This window comes from Tyto alba, unplaced genomic scaffold (assembly GCF_018691265.1).
Source record: "Tyto alba isolate M040663 unplaced genomic scaffold, T.alba_DEE_v4.0 Super-Scaffold_2, whole genome shotgun sequence".
Lineage (NCBI taxonomy): Eukaryota > Metazoa > Chordata > Aves > Strigiformes > Tytonidae > Tyto > Tyto alba.
This window is the reverse complement of record NW_024881282.1, coordinates 6,111,202-6,125,011: the sequence shown is the minus strand read 5'-3', so window position 1 is coordinate 6,125,011 and position 13,810 is coordinate 6,111,202. Positions and strand designations below refer to the sequence as shown.

Here is a 13,810-nt window from a genome sequence, read left to right as displayed (position 1 = left end):
CTACTTTGCTATTTTACACAGTTCTTAAATGTCTGAATAGATGTTTATACTGATTCCCTGCACCCATGTATGGGTAAAAACTCAAATGTACCATGTGTATAGCCATGTGGGAAGCTGAATGTCTTAAGATAATGAGTTCTTTAAGTGTTGAGGCAATCAAAAATGATACAACACCAAGGAGTCCACCTCCCAGCCATGTCCAGAACATCATTACAGGCTATCCCTATGTATTGTGAGAGCTAGAGTTTTGGCAATGATTTCAAGATTTGTAAACTGTATCTGGTTTCAAAAAGAAGACAAAAGACTCAATCAAAACATTCTAATCTGACAAAACTTACACATATTGTTCTGATAGTTTATTTTATACTGGAATGTAAAGTTTTAAAGCATGTGAGAAACAGAATGTTCATTTCCAAATATGCATTTCAACATTTCTTTTTTTAAGTAGTTTTGCTTTCTAGTAGAAGTAGTACTTTTGATGGAAACATTTAGGACTTTTGGAGATTTTTTTATACAAACTTGACTTCCAGATAAATTATTTCCAGGATCATTTGTTTCTTTCCTTTTTTTGTATTTTATTCCTCTCTTGGAAAAAAATCCCAGCAAGCAGGCTTACTGATACATGTGAGCTGTATCATTTTAAATGTAGCTTTGTAGAAAAATCAGTACAATTCTCTATATATGAATGTAAGAGTGGCACAGTTCATTTTTTCCTATGAATCTGCACAGTGCAATGCACAGTCACAGTATTTCAGTTTTGAGTACAAAGGTTCTTTTTTTTTTTTTTTTTTTAATAATAATACTCTTTACTGAATGAGCTCTTTAACACCAAAAAACTCCCTCCATGCCAAACATAAGCAGCATGGGTGGCAATTCTCATGTCTCCCTTCAGTCATGAAAAATTTGATGCCTTCCCTAACCTTATCTTTCAGGTTCCCTCTGATGTAAACCACTTAAGTCAATAAAAAAACATAAATAAGAATGATCCTCTTAATGTATCTATTTGTTCCCATTGAATAACTTAAACTAGACCCTTATATTCCTAGTCAGAATATTTATTTTGTGGAACATCAAAGGGAAGTGTAGGTCTCTTGAATCATTACAAATAATTTCCTTAAAAAATATCTACTGTTGGACTCCTCAGTGAAGATTCAATATAATCAATGTTGAGATTCCTGCTAATGGCAGTGGCCTTTGAAGCATGCTTGGTTATATATAGTTTTTCTTTACATAAAGATCATAATCATCATGTGTGGCATTTGTACATTTGTCAAGGACAATAAAAGAAATGAATCTATTTTAATTTATTTCCAGTCACTTTCACTGCGTGTATCTTGAATGTTAACAGGTTCCAGAAGTAAATATATTTAGTTATACTATTGAACTGGTTGTTTAAAATAAATATAATATTGTTTTAAAAATGTAATTATGGGTGTTATATTGACTTTTCATCAATAGGACACACTGTGATCAACTGCAGAGCAAATTTCTCTCTTCCACTGATAGCAGGATGGAACTCTCTTCTAGAAATATATGTATTATTCCTTGTAGTCTAGATAATAAAAAGGTATTCCATTTGCCATTTTCTGTACATTTGTGAACCGATTATGTAAATATTTAATACTTCTAAGAATGCAATATATTATTCAAGAACTGATCGGGACTATGTCCAATCACTTTAAAGTTTTCAAATCCCAGATGTCCATGGGTGGCTCTGCATTCATAGACAAGAAATGTGCTAAGATGCTGTGTTCCTGCACACAGGTTAGTCTGCTTCATGCACTGACAAGATTAATTACAGACCTCTGAACCCGATATGTTTTCTTAATACCCAACATGGCTTTTACTTTCCTCCTTCAGGCTGAAATATGTGGCTTGCTCTTGCATAATTCAACAGCAGTCTTCTCTGTGGGTGGCACTGTTTTTAGTAGTTGTAAATGCCTGCAAATTACTAAAGTGAGTGATACGATGCACAATAGTTTGCTTAGAGTTATTGCAATGATTATGGAAAGAAGGAAAATAAGCTTTTTCCAAAATGTCAGAACATTAGAGAAGAAACACCAGTCATATAATTTCTAGAATAGTACAATTTTTCTAGTTTTCATTTTGTACACATCCTCTTTACACAGTGGAAAATAGTACAACATGTAGATTTCACTTAAAGGTGTTGTTCAAATTCACTTTTCATCCTGCTAATCAAAGTGTTCTGATATTTCATCTGGAAACTGATACTTTATTTTTGTTTTTGTTTTTATTTTTTTTTGTTTTGTTTTTTGTGTTTTTTTTTTTTGTTTGTTTGTTTTTGTTTTTTTTTTTTTTTCAAACACAACTCTGACTTAATTTGTTATTTGACAAAAATACACATATTTAGTAATTGACTGTTACATAACATGTGAAAATACACTGCAAAACTTAATCTGTATAAATGGGAGTATTCCAGAACTGTACAATGGTAAAAATACCTTGAAGGGAAAAAAAAATTACTTATGTGAATGATATCCAGCTTTATTATCCTGTGAAATAGGAAGGTATACAAGTGTTTGTGAAGACATAAGGCCTAGGTTTATCCTTTCTAATTGAAGATATACATTGAAGATGCTGAAGATCTATAGGGGCATAGCAGCTATACGATCTCTATATAGTCAAAAACTAGAGGCAGATATCAACAGGAAGCCAACAGGAAAACAAATTATCTAAATCATTTGGTGAAAACACAGGAAGAACATACTTTATTTTGAAAAAGAGATCTCATTTGGGAGATTTTTATTGGACTTGGGGAGTGTTTCATATGTCCTAAGATAGATTTGATTCAACTTTTAGAGGCTAAAATAATTCTGCTCCTGGATTTTTAATATTCCATTCTGTGCTTCAGTACCTGTTCTAATTTTTCTCTTAAACCTATAATACTTGAATAATAGTAAAATAATATATGTGCTATGTGATGCAATTGTGTACACAATGTAAATGAACAGTTCATGAAATTTTTAGGGTGGTGTAACATAAAAGAAACTGGGTTTGAAAGAATTTCAAAGCAGAATCTGATCTGAGGTTGACTAGAAGATCCCCAGAGGTCCCCTCCAACCTAAAATGTTCTATGACTTTTTAATTCTGGGCTTGAAGGGTTAGTCTGAAAACATTAAAGACTCATAGGTAGACAATGAGATGTTAAAAGCAGTGGAGATTTGAGAATGCCAACTGATTATTCAACAAAATACAGGGAGGTCTGCATCTCCATGATTGTTCTGGAAGTTAAAAAAAAAAAAAAAAAAGGAACTTTGCTTACACTTGTCATGAATGTAGAATTCTTGCCAAATCTTGATTACAGTGATTTGAAGTTTAATTAGAATGCCTTGCAGTTTGGGATCAGTAGAAGTTGAAGGTTCATTTTTAATACTGCTTGTAAATTTTCTGACAATTTTCCCACTGAATAAAATCCATTGCGACTATATCAAGTCCTCTATTGAAATATGAAATTTCTAACAAAAGTTTTATCCTGGAAGGTTTCATCAGTCCAGAATTGAATTTCCATATACGTGTGTAAGAGACAGACGGATGAACTGCTGAATTTCAGCCCAGAATAGTTAATCAACTCACTGTTGAAGCATTTAACATAAATGTCAAAACCCAGTGTTGAAGTCTCAGATGTGAATTAAAAGAAGTGAACTTGAGTCCCCTATATCAGTTTAACCATTGCAGAAATATATTCCCTTTTATTTTTTCTATCCATGCTCATGCTATTTTTTTCCAGTACTAAATCTGTATTTTTTTTATTTATTTATTTTTCAGACAGTCTTCTCATATGTCTGGTATCTCTTGATATTAGAACTGAGGAATTATCTTTATATATTACCATGGCAGGAGAAGAATTTTGACTTTATATCAAAATGACAATAAGACTTCAAGACATTTGACCTCAAAATTATGACATAACATGACATGTAAAAATATATTTCAGATAATTAGGACTATTATAATATGATTGTTCCTCTTCCTTCAGCATCTTAAAAAAAAAAAAAAAAAAAAAAAAACAAAAAAAAAAACACACACAAAAAAAAACAAAACAACAAAAAAAACACAACAAAACAAACAAACAAAAAAACAAACAAAGCAAAAAAAAAAATTAACAGCTATTTAATGTCGAGGTTAAAACTTAACATTTCAATAGATTTTACTCATACTGCAATGTAAATTTTCATTCCACTTCTTAGTTATATAGATACAATATACAAAAGTAATATATACCTTGTAGGCATCTGTGTATAAATGGTAGATGAACACAATATTCTGGATTCCAGTTTGGGCTATTCTATGCTTTACTGTCTGAACATGATAGATTCCTTTTTCATAGGATTTATATCTTGTCATTACAGGACACTGTAGTCCTCTGGACAACATTAATCTATCGATGACTCTGAAATGAAGATGTGATTGATGCAGTTACGGAAATCAGTGACATAGGTAAGCTCTTCTTTTCAAACCTTTCTTGTTGAAATGTATAGCTATACCTAGAGTGGAACCACAGAACAATTTTAACTTCTGAAACATGGGATTCAAAGTTCACTGAGACACCATTTTGTTTTAATGAATTGTCCATTTTATTTTTTAGATAAATTTCTCTGGTTTTTAGCTTTTTTAAAAAATACTTTTTAATTAAGCAAAAATGTCTGGTTTGATAACTTTTATGAAATAATTTTTAGTAGATGTTGGACTGTTATCTCTAATGCATCTTGCGTTGATTTGTCTTTTGCATTTCTTACTGGAATGGATAACAACATGTCTTCCTTGCACTTCTCTCAAGGACTTTATACTGAATGCTCTTATGTTGTTGTATACAATTTTCAGAAATGTACCAATGAAGTGATTGCCTTTGCTTGTTCTAAAACAGGCAGCAGGAGTGACATTTATGGATTTAAAGACACAATTAAGACCCAGCTTTGAAATTCTGAAGTATTACGTTTCTACCTCTAAAATGCTGTTAGGGTCACTAATAAACTTCTACACTATTACTTCTAGAAAAATATCCCTTATATCCTCCACTTAAGTACTGAAGTAATTGGAACAGGCAGATAAGTACTTCTTAATTGAGTTTTACAGAGAGGGAAAAAAAAAAATATATAAAACCAAAGGTATATATTTGTCTATAACTTTTATGCTGAGATTTGGTTCTGCATTTCAAGACCTGTCACAAGGACTATATCAAAAGTTAAAAAGAGCACTTCATATCATTTGACTACACTGAGATTTTAACTTATTTGACAATGTAATAGAAAAAAAAAAAAATTTTTGCCTGGTTAAAACATGACCTAGTTCACTGATGGCGTTGGAACATATCTCTATAAGCAGTATAGATGGAGTCATCTTAAAATTGTGGGCATAGCATATAGCACAAAAAGAAAAGATAGGGAACAAAAAAAGTTTATTGACATGTAAAGCTCCTGTCAGAAGGATTAGGTGAGCACAGAGAGAAGACAAGCTGTATTTACAAATTAACCCCTCTGAGGAAAGCAGTATGAAAGATATCCCATAAACTAAGGTAAAATGTAAAACTGCATAATAATCTCATTCTCCTTTCCGCTGCCTTGTTGGGATCCTAATCTGTCATGGCTGGCTCCGGCTATGTCATTACTGCATCTAGCAGAATAGTTTATCCTATATTGAATGTCCTGATGCCTTCAGTCTGTGTCTAGTGCATGAAGAAATGTTGTCAGTCTAAATGCTGCTATTGTACAGGTGGTGGTATGACCCTGTCTGGACACCAGGTACCCGCCAAATCTGCTCTACCAGTCACCTCATCTGGACAGAGTAGTTAAAATACAACAAAAGGCTTATGTGTCAAGATAAAGACAGGGAGAGATCACTCACCAATTACAACCATGTGAAAAAAAGACTCAACTTGGGGACAGTAATTTAATTTATTGCCAATCAAATCAGAGTAGGGTAATGAGAAATAAAATCAAATCTTCAAAAAACTTTCCCCACAGCCCTTACTTCTTCCCAAGCTCAACTTCAATCCCAATTTTCTCTACCTCCTCCACCCAAGTACCACAGAGGAAGGTGGAATAGGAGTTTTGGTCAGTTCATCACACATTTCTGCCACTCCTTTCTCTTCACACTCTTTTCCTGCTCCAGAGTAGTAGAAATATGGCAATATTTGCTGTAATTTGGCTGAGTACATTATGCTCTGGTCCTTGGAGAGGGAACCTTATGAGAAGTGACTGGCATCTTGCAGACTGTGCAGCATAATCTGTTTGCTCAAAAGTTCATTAGGAGCTGAGAAGCTGAATGTTTGAGCCCTAGACCTGTTGATGAGATTTTGTTTTTTGCTGATGCTGATGATTTTTTCTCATTCCTTAGTATAAATATAATGTTCTTTCTTGAGCTTTTGAGCTGAGGTTAGGTGTCCTGTGTGTATTCTCAACATTTTCTTGGCTATGTGAAGACAAGTTCCTGGTAGCATGGTGTCCATGAGAAGGAAAATCAGAGGCACTAGTGGTGTGGAGATGCAGCATTCAAGCCTTTTCCAGTATGAATAATTTGGAACTCAAGACAAATTCAGTTCCAGTTAAATTTGTTCAAGCTTTTTGCAACTTCTCTATCTCTTTGAGCTAAAGCAAAGAATTTGGAATTCATCTGGGTTTTATTTTTTTCTGAGAAAGAAAAACTATGCTGACATAGAAAAGTATAAGAATCTTCCAAGATTTAGACCATGATGATAACCATAATGCAAAAAGAGTTATCTAATCAACACTGTAATTTTCTACTCTATATTTAAAATATTAATTTTCACAATTCATATAGAAGTATCAAAATAATTATTTACCTTTTGAATCAGACAAATACTAGGCAACAATATTTTTAAAGGCTTTCAGGGTATTATCTCAGCTTCATGAATCTTCTGGTATCACTTTATGTGCTACAAGTTTTGTTTTTCATTGACTCAAGCATTTTGTGTATTCTAACAGATTATAAACGTTTATTCTTGTTCATAAATTATGGAGGTTTATATATTTGGTGCTGAAATTTGAAAAAAATATAAATACATCTTAGTTTCTAGTGAATGGATAATTAAATGTGTATTTGTTTCATACTTAGACCATCTAAATGATAGAATCTCAGAGTGGATTTTGTTGGAATGTACCCATGGATATTATCTGATCCGAACCACTCAAATAAAGGTCAATTTTGAATTAGAAGTATCTTCAAAGGGAGGCAAATTTTGAACTATTTTGATTTTTCTGGCTTTGAATGTTTCTTATTTTTTTCCTGAAATGAAAAATAAAACACATTCTGTAATTTGTAGATTTTTTTTTTCTTAAAGATATAATTTAAATTCACCAGAAGACTTTAAAATGTAAAATTGTGTTCTAGGACCAAATTAACTGTGAAATCAGAATTTAGAATTTCTAATGTTCTTTTGTGTTTTTAGAAATATTTCCTGGCTTTTCATATTCAAATGAAAAAAAAATGCTAAAAGTAGGTAGAGATGTGTCACTTGGCTCTATTCCAACTTGAATATGGAAAATGAACAACAGACTAAGTACCTGAAATGAACTTGTAAAATTAACAAGTAAAATGTGCAAAGGAAATGTTTATTCTTCAAATTAGCTCATGTCTCTGATAATGACATGGCAAGCAGAAATCTACTAGTTTCGTTAATGCAAGTAACCTGACATTTTGACAGCCAGAGAAGCCAGTCATTCCTAATGAAGCCACTGATCAGTATTGCTTCTGCTTTTAGTACTTTCAAGCTTTTGTGTGTCGTTAAAGAACATATTTTTAACTAGAAAAGTTAATGAAGAAGAAATGTTTATCCTAATGTGATCTAGGACAGTACCTTACAATCTGCCTTGAGGAAAACAGAAAATTACTCCAACTAGGAGTAAATTTATAAATCAAAGGATGTCAGAGAAGTTGCTTCTTACTTTGTCACATTATATCTCTGTCCTAAACAGAATAGGATGAACAAATCTCAGCGCTTATCTTTATCTACATGTATAAAAAGAGTGGTGCGTAGTAATAACTATTTGTTATGGTATGATATTGTTCCTAATATGGAGAGATCTTACAGGCAGTTCTACATGGGGCATCCTTCTGTGCTCCTTGCCTCTGTGTAGTAGTGTGCTCATGGTTATGACTGGACTCCTATTTACTAATTACTCTCTGTAATTACAAGTATCTCATAGTGCACAAATCTGGAAAAGAATGTGGATTTTGAAAGAGTAATACAAGAAAAATTACATGTCTTGTTAAAAATTTTACTAAATCTTACTTCTGTAGAGGCCAATGATTCCTAGATAAATTCCATTTGCAAGTGAGTGGCATCTTTATAAAGTATTTTGGTTCTTTCCTTGATAAAAGGATTGTGGCCAAGAGATTTTTCTCAGGAGTAGGACCCATGCTGGAAACAAGTTCCAAAGTACTGTGAATTCTCAGAAACTCAGTATTGATCATCTTTTGCTTTTTAGTCATTAGCATTGGACTTGTCAGTTTGTTTTTCTGAGGACTATAACCATCCTTGTGGACCACTGACAAAAAAGAGGTATTACTATATCCAGAAGCTTGGATTTGAGACTAAAAACATATTGTGATTCTGTGTTATATGATAGAAAGGAACATTTAGCTATATTAATAATTTAATAACCATCACAAAATGTAGTGCCTGGGCTTCCAAATAGTTTCTTATATCAAGAATGAGAAAGATTTTCTTAGTTGTAAATGGAAGAAAACTAATTAGTGTTAATTTGTGCACTGCGTGTTGATACAGTCAAACACTTTCAATACCAATTAAACATATTAAAACAAAGTACCATGCTAAATTAAAGATTAGTCTATTAAAAACAAAACAAAACAAAACAAAACAAAACAACAAACCTTTTAGCTCAATTCCTGATTGACTTTCTATGTTTATCCTAATTTATTCTTACTTTTAACTGGGTGTGTAATTGTAAAATCTCATCCACAACAATCATGAAGTTATAACACAGGACTGTGGAAGAATTTTCAAACTAAAGGCACAGACTTCTATATCATCACCACAGATTAACAGATTGAGAGTAAATAAAAGGTGACATGCTGTCAAAGAATCCAGATTACCCAGAAGGGCAAGCAGCCCTCTCATTAAGAGATGTTCCCTCAGGAGAAAAGAGGTCTTTGATTCAGTGATTACATTCAGATTGGTTACTACAATCACTAAGTAAATGACCATAGTTAGAGATATAATGAGAATACAGGGCTGAAAATAAGAAGCTAGAATCACAAGGAGAGAAGATATGTGAAGTCAAGGTAAAAGGGAATGATATTATAGGTGTGTTTGAAAAGGGGTAGCTGCCCTGGCCAAGACTTACAGACAGGACTTGTGAATTGTGAAGGTTTTTTATTTCTAGAAACTCACTAAAATTATCTTAACAGTTTCACCAGTGGATGATTTACACTCCTAACACAACAGTTGAAGCTGAGTGCCTTAAATCAGATGCAAGTTTCTAGAGAAATTGTGTGAATATACACAAAATTTGTAAAGGAGGTTAATGCCCAGTTTCCTGCAGCTTAATTTCTGAAATAGTTTTGATGTTGATGCTGTGCTTTGCCACATACTCTCTTATGTGACTGTCACACTTCATACGTTAACTTATAAATTAATATTGAAATGATCAAAAAGCTAATAAATAAAAATCTTCACAGCAGCTGGCATTTACTTAAATGACAGTTTTGTTAATTGAGAGGTCTGGAACTAATCCAGAGCTGAACAGTGGCAAAATTTCATTACTTTTTCTTTTTCTCTTTTTTATATTTTTCTTTCATTGTCTTTTGAGAACTGACAGTGTATAGTAGTGACTCATATCAGGAAGACTTCTGTTCTTTTCAAGTAGGCAAAAAAACAATAAGAAAGGTAGCTTGTGAGTACAATTAATGTGAACATTGATGAAACAAGCTAGGTGAATGCAAGCATATGTAACTGACTTATAATTGCATTTGAACGTTCTATCCTTTGACTCCACCATTCTACTAAAATTTCTCATACAAGGTCATTGTGCTGTCACTGGTGATGAGGATGTCCCAAAGGGAGAAAAATGTCAGGCATCAGAAAAACTGTAACCTTTTTTCACACCTTCACTACTCCGATGCGAGTCAGGAACAATATGTCATTCAGATGTCATTGCTCTGTTTTATGTTCTGTAATTTCACCCTTACAATGTCACCACTCTTGGTTTATGTTTCTTGAATTTGTCAAAGACGAGGCTACATCTATTGAAGCAAAGCTGAAACTGCATCTCTTTCCAGCACTGCTGGGGGAGAAAAAAGTAAATCTCTTACACTGGAGATTTTGTTGTTTTCCGCTTTTTGTTTTTCTGGTTTTGCTCTGTGGGTTTTCTGTGTCTCAGATAAAGTTGTGGTCATGTTCTTACATCTTTAATCCTTTCTTCTTCCATGGAAATTGATTGCATTTTTTTTTTTTTTCAATTAATAAGGACTTGATTTATTTTATATAGAGAGATGCATTCCATTGCAGAACAATACTGAATATGTGGCATTACCATAATCCTCTGATTTCTCCTTTGTATTCTAAGATCTAAGGCGTTACTGAAGGAATCTGATGCATATCATCTTCATTCTTAAAAGTCCAAAAGAGACATTAGGGGAGTAATAGGGAGATGAAGACCAATATAGAAATGGATCCAGGTTTGCCTTTTACCTCACAGAGTTTGCATGGGGCCAGGGAAATAAGCATGGAAAGAAATATGTTGATCCTTTCTGGTGATCCTGGAGATAAATCTCAAGACACACAGATTTTCAATGCAGAATATGTGAACTTTTGGTGCTAAGCAATGAGGAAGAATGAAGGACACTGGGGAGGCACTATGGTACAGTGATGAATGAGAGTGATGTCTACTAGCTGATGCTTTCACTGGAAAGACGAACTATATTTCTCCCCTTTGTTCTGAAAATTCAGAATAATCCAATGAACTCTTTAGATGATACAAAGCCAAAGTGCAGGGACGTATTTTGAAGTCTTTTGCTGTTGAAACCACAACTAATTTTTTCTATCAGATCTGCATACAAATTCCTCGCAGTCAGCCACAAAGGCTTAAGGATATCTGAGAAGAGACCACAAAATCCCCTCTGCTGGCTTCTCCTTCTAACTACTGATTTATCTTTCTTTTCAATATACAACACTCATCCTATATTGCTTAAATTACCAGCTACCCCTACAGTGGAGAGACAGTTTTATGTAATGCCATTCTGATCTCGGAGCTTCTCTCAAAATGCTTTAGAAAGTAATGAGGTTAAATGGTGATCCTGCTGTGATCCTGAGTACAATGAAATCCATTATGCATGCAGCAGTGGAGGACTGAAGACACATGCTTGTCTTTAAATCTGGTGACTTAGTTTAAATTCTGTACTGAACGATCAAAGTGTTACAGTACCCGTGCTTGTAAAAGAGACAGACTTGACCTTCTTTCCAGACAATCTTGCCCTTTTGTAAGATGATCAGAGGAGCATGAACTTCTGTACTGGGAAAAAGACAGTTAAAAATTACCCTGTTGTTGCAATCTATGCTGGTAGATTACTTGTAGTTAGAATGACTAACAGCAGGATGCTGAATGACTATATATCATAGCCTTGGTGAGGTGTGTCTATTTTATGCTCTTGTTTTTATTGCATTCCCCAAAATAACATGGGCAGAATAATTGATTTTGGTTAATCTCAGGAATCCAGAAACACATTTTTTGGTGCTTATTATCTTCATTCTTTAAACATAATCATGCAAAACAGCATGGGAGAGGTCTAGGAAGGAGTACATGTATCCCATTTTGATTTGCACACTCAAGATATTCAATGTTGGAGCAAATTATCCAACCCATCCTCCCCTATGGTCTTGTAAAAGAGGATGTAGAGCTGAGATGAGCTTTTAAAATAATAGTACAGTCTGTGTTTGTTTGGAGGGTGATCAAAATATTTTTTTTTTTTTTCTTCTTGGATGATTTTGTATTGAAAAATGTCAGATCTAATATGAAATTCTGATCTATGTGACACTCACATAAACTTGGGGTTTTTCCAGAGACACCATTAAGCTTTACATAGAGTCCTCTGAGATCATAATTTGGCTTGTCTTCAGTTATTTTTTTTCCTAATCCAGAATTCATACAATGAATTTAATTGATTTATACAAAGTATCTTGGAATTTCTCCTTCAATATAGATCCTTATTGATATTTTTAGTGGAAGATCAGTATGAGAAAGCAAGGTCTGAATCAGTTGCTTATGGCCCTCATATCAGATGATGCTTACTAACAGAGAGCTGAATGGGAGAGCTGCCAAAACTCTTAATGTTGTGTGGGCTATCCTGATTTGTACAGTCAGACCCCACACTAGCTGTGATTTCCCTACAAAACTTTTTCTCCCCCAAATTTTTTGAAGCAACTGGTTGCAATCACAGAAAGTAAATTTATGTCTATATAGGAAGCTGGGTGATGTAAGTCACAAAATTAGCAAACTTTTGGATAAATCATGAGTATGTACTAGGTCCATGCCAGGTGTGTTAGGTAATATTCAGGCATAAAGTAGCACTAGTTGGCCTGGGCAATGTCTGAAACATTCGACTTACTTATTCATTCACTCTTACATGTGCAGACATGATTTTCCACTCTGGGCCTGAATTTTAATATTTAAAATCTGGCAACCATGCTGAGCAGTTTCATTTATTGATTATCCCACTTGTTTCCTTCTGGAAGAGACCCAGGGTGGGTAAACAGTATGAAAAAGGCCTGTTAATATAAAGCGGAAAAAATTGTTGATAATTTACCATCAAGAAAAGTTTACATTGAAAATCTATTTTCCCTTTGGTTATGTTAGTAAACCGATTATTTAGTTGCTTTTGATTTTTGTTGTGGGAATAAATATGCTGAAAAATAAAAAGAAGTTTAAGTATTGCTTTGTTTCTGGCATGTCTAATAAGTTGCTCAAAAAGAACAGGAAACTTACTGAAAAAAAAAAAAGAGAAAAAAATTTGTTAACACTTTTTTTATGGTGTTGTGGAAAAAGACTTGTCCAGAGAACCAATATGGGATTTAGACAGGACATTTGTTGATTTATGAATAGAAACACAGATTATTCCTTTTAATTCCATAAGAGATTAAATGGGTCTGTATCCACCTTTATTGGTTTTGTGCTCCTTTTTTCCTCTTCCTCTTCCTCTTCCTCTTCCTCTTCCTCTTCCTCTTCCTCTTCCTCTTCCTCTTCCTCTTCCTCTTCCTCTTCCTCTTCCTCTTCCTCTTCCTCCCTTCCTCTCCCTGATTATTTTATGTCTGGGGGAAAGAAAACCACCAAAAAATGTAAAACTGTTCCAAGAGAACCTCAAAGGATTTAAATATTTTAATGTGGATAAAAAAATCACAAATTCTTTTCCTCTTTCTTGTGTGATATTCCCATCAACACCCAACATGCAGAAAAAGCAGGATCTTTTTGGTTTGCTTGTAGATTACACCCGTTTTCTTTCCATTTGGCTTGTAGGCCAAGTCTATTATTTGTACTTTGGTTTTGAAGATGGAGTAGCCCAACTCCACTGAAAACAATGACTTCTCCTCCTTAATTTGAACAAATTTAGACAGCAGGTTGGAAAATATAATAATCTCTTACATATTAAGCAATGTGTTAACTTTCTATTAATATATTTATTAGAATTATTTTGTTGGTCTTTGGTTATGCAGTCATTTTGTGGGAACATTATGAATCCAACTGACCAATATGATTTCCTTTTTTTCCCTTGAACTCCTTTTCCTATCTTTAACCATCTGTTTGTTTACTGGTTTTAG

At 33.6% G+C, this 13,810-nt stretch overlaps 1 protein-coding gene across 9 annotated transcripts in view; it reads left to right on the top strand.

The window, feature by feature from the left end:
• TENM4 (teneurin transmembrane protein 4) overlaps positions 1–13,810 on the top strand; it is a 1,435,480-nt gene that overhangs the window by 165,004 nt on the left and 1,256,666 nt on the right. For all 9 annotated transcript variants that reach the window (XR_004406800.2, XM_032990906.2, XM_032990916.2 and 6 more), the window contains exon 2: positions 4,371–4,458. The gene's annotated coding sequence lies outside the window, so the exon portion shown is untranslated. The remainder of the gene's footprint in view (positions 1–4,370; positions 4,459–13,810) is intronic.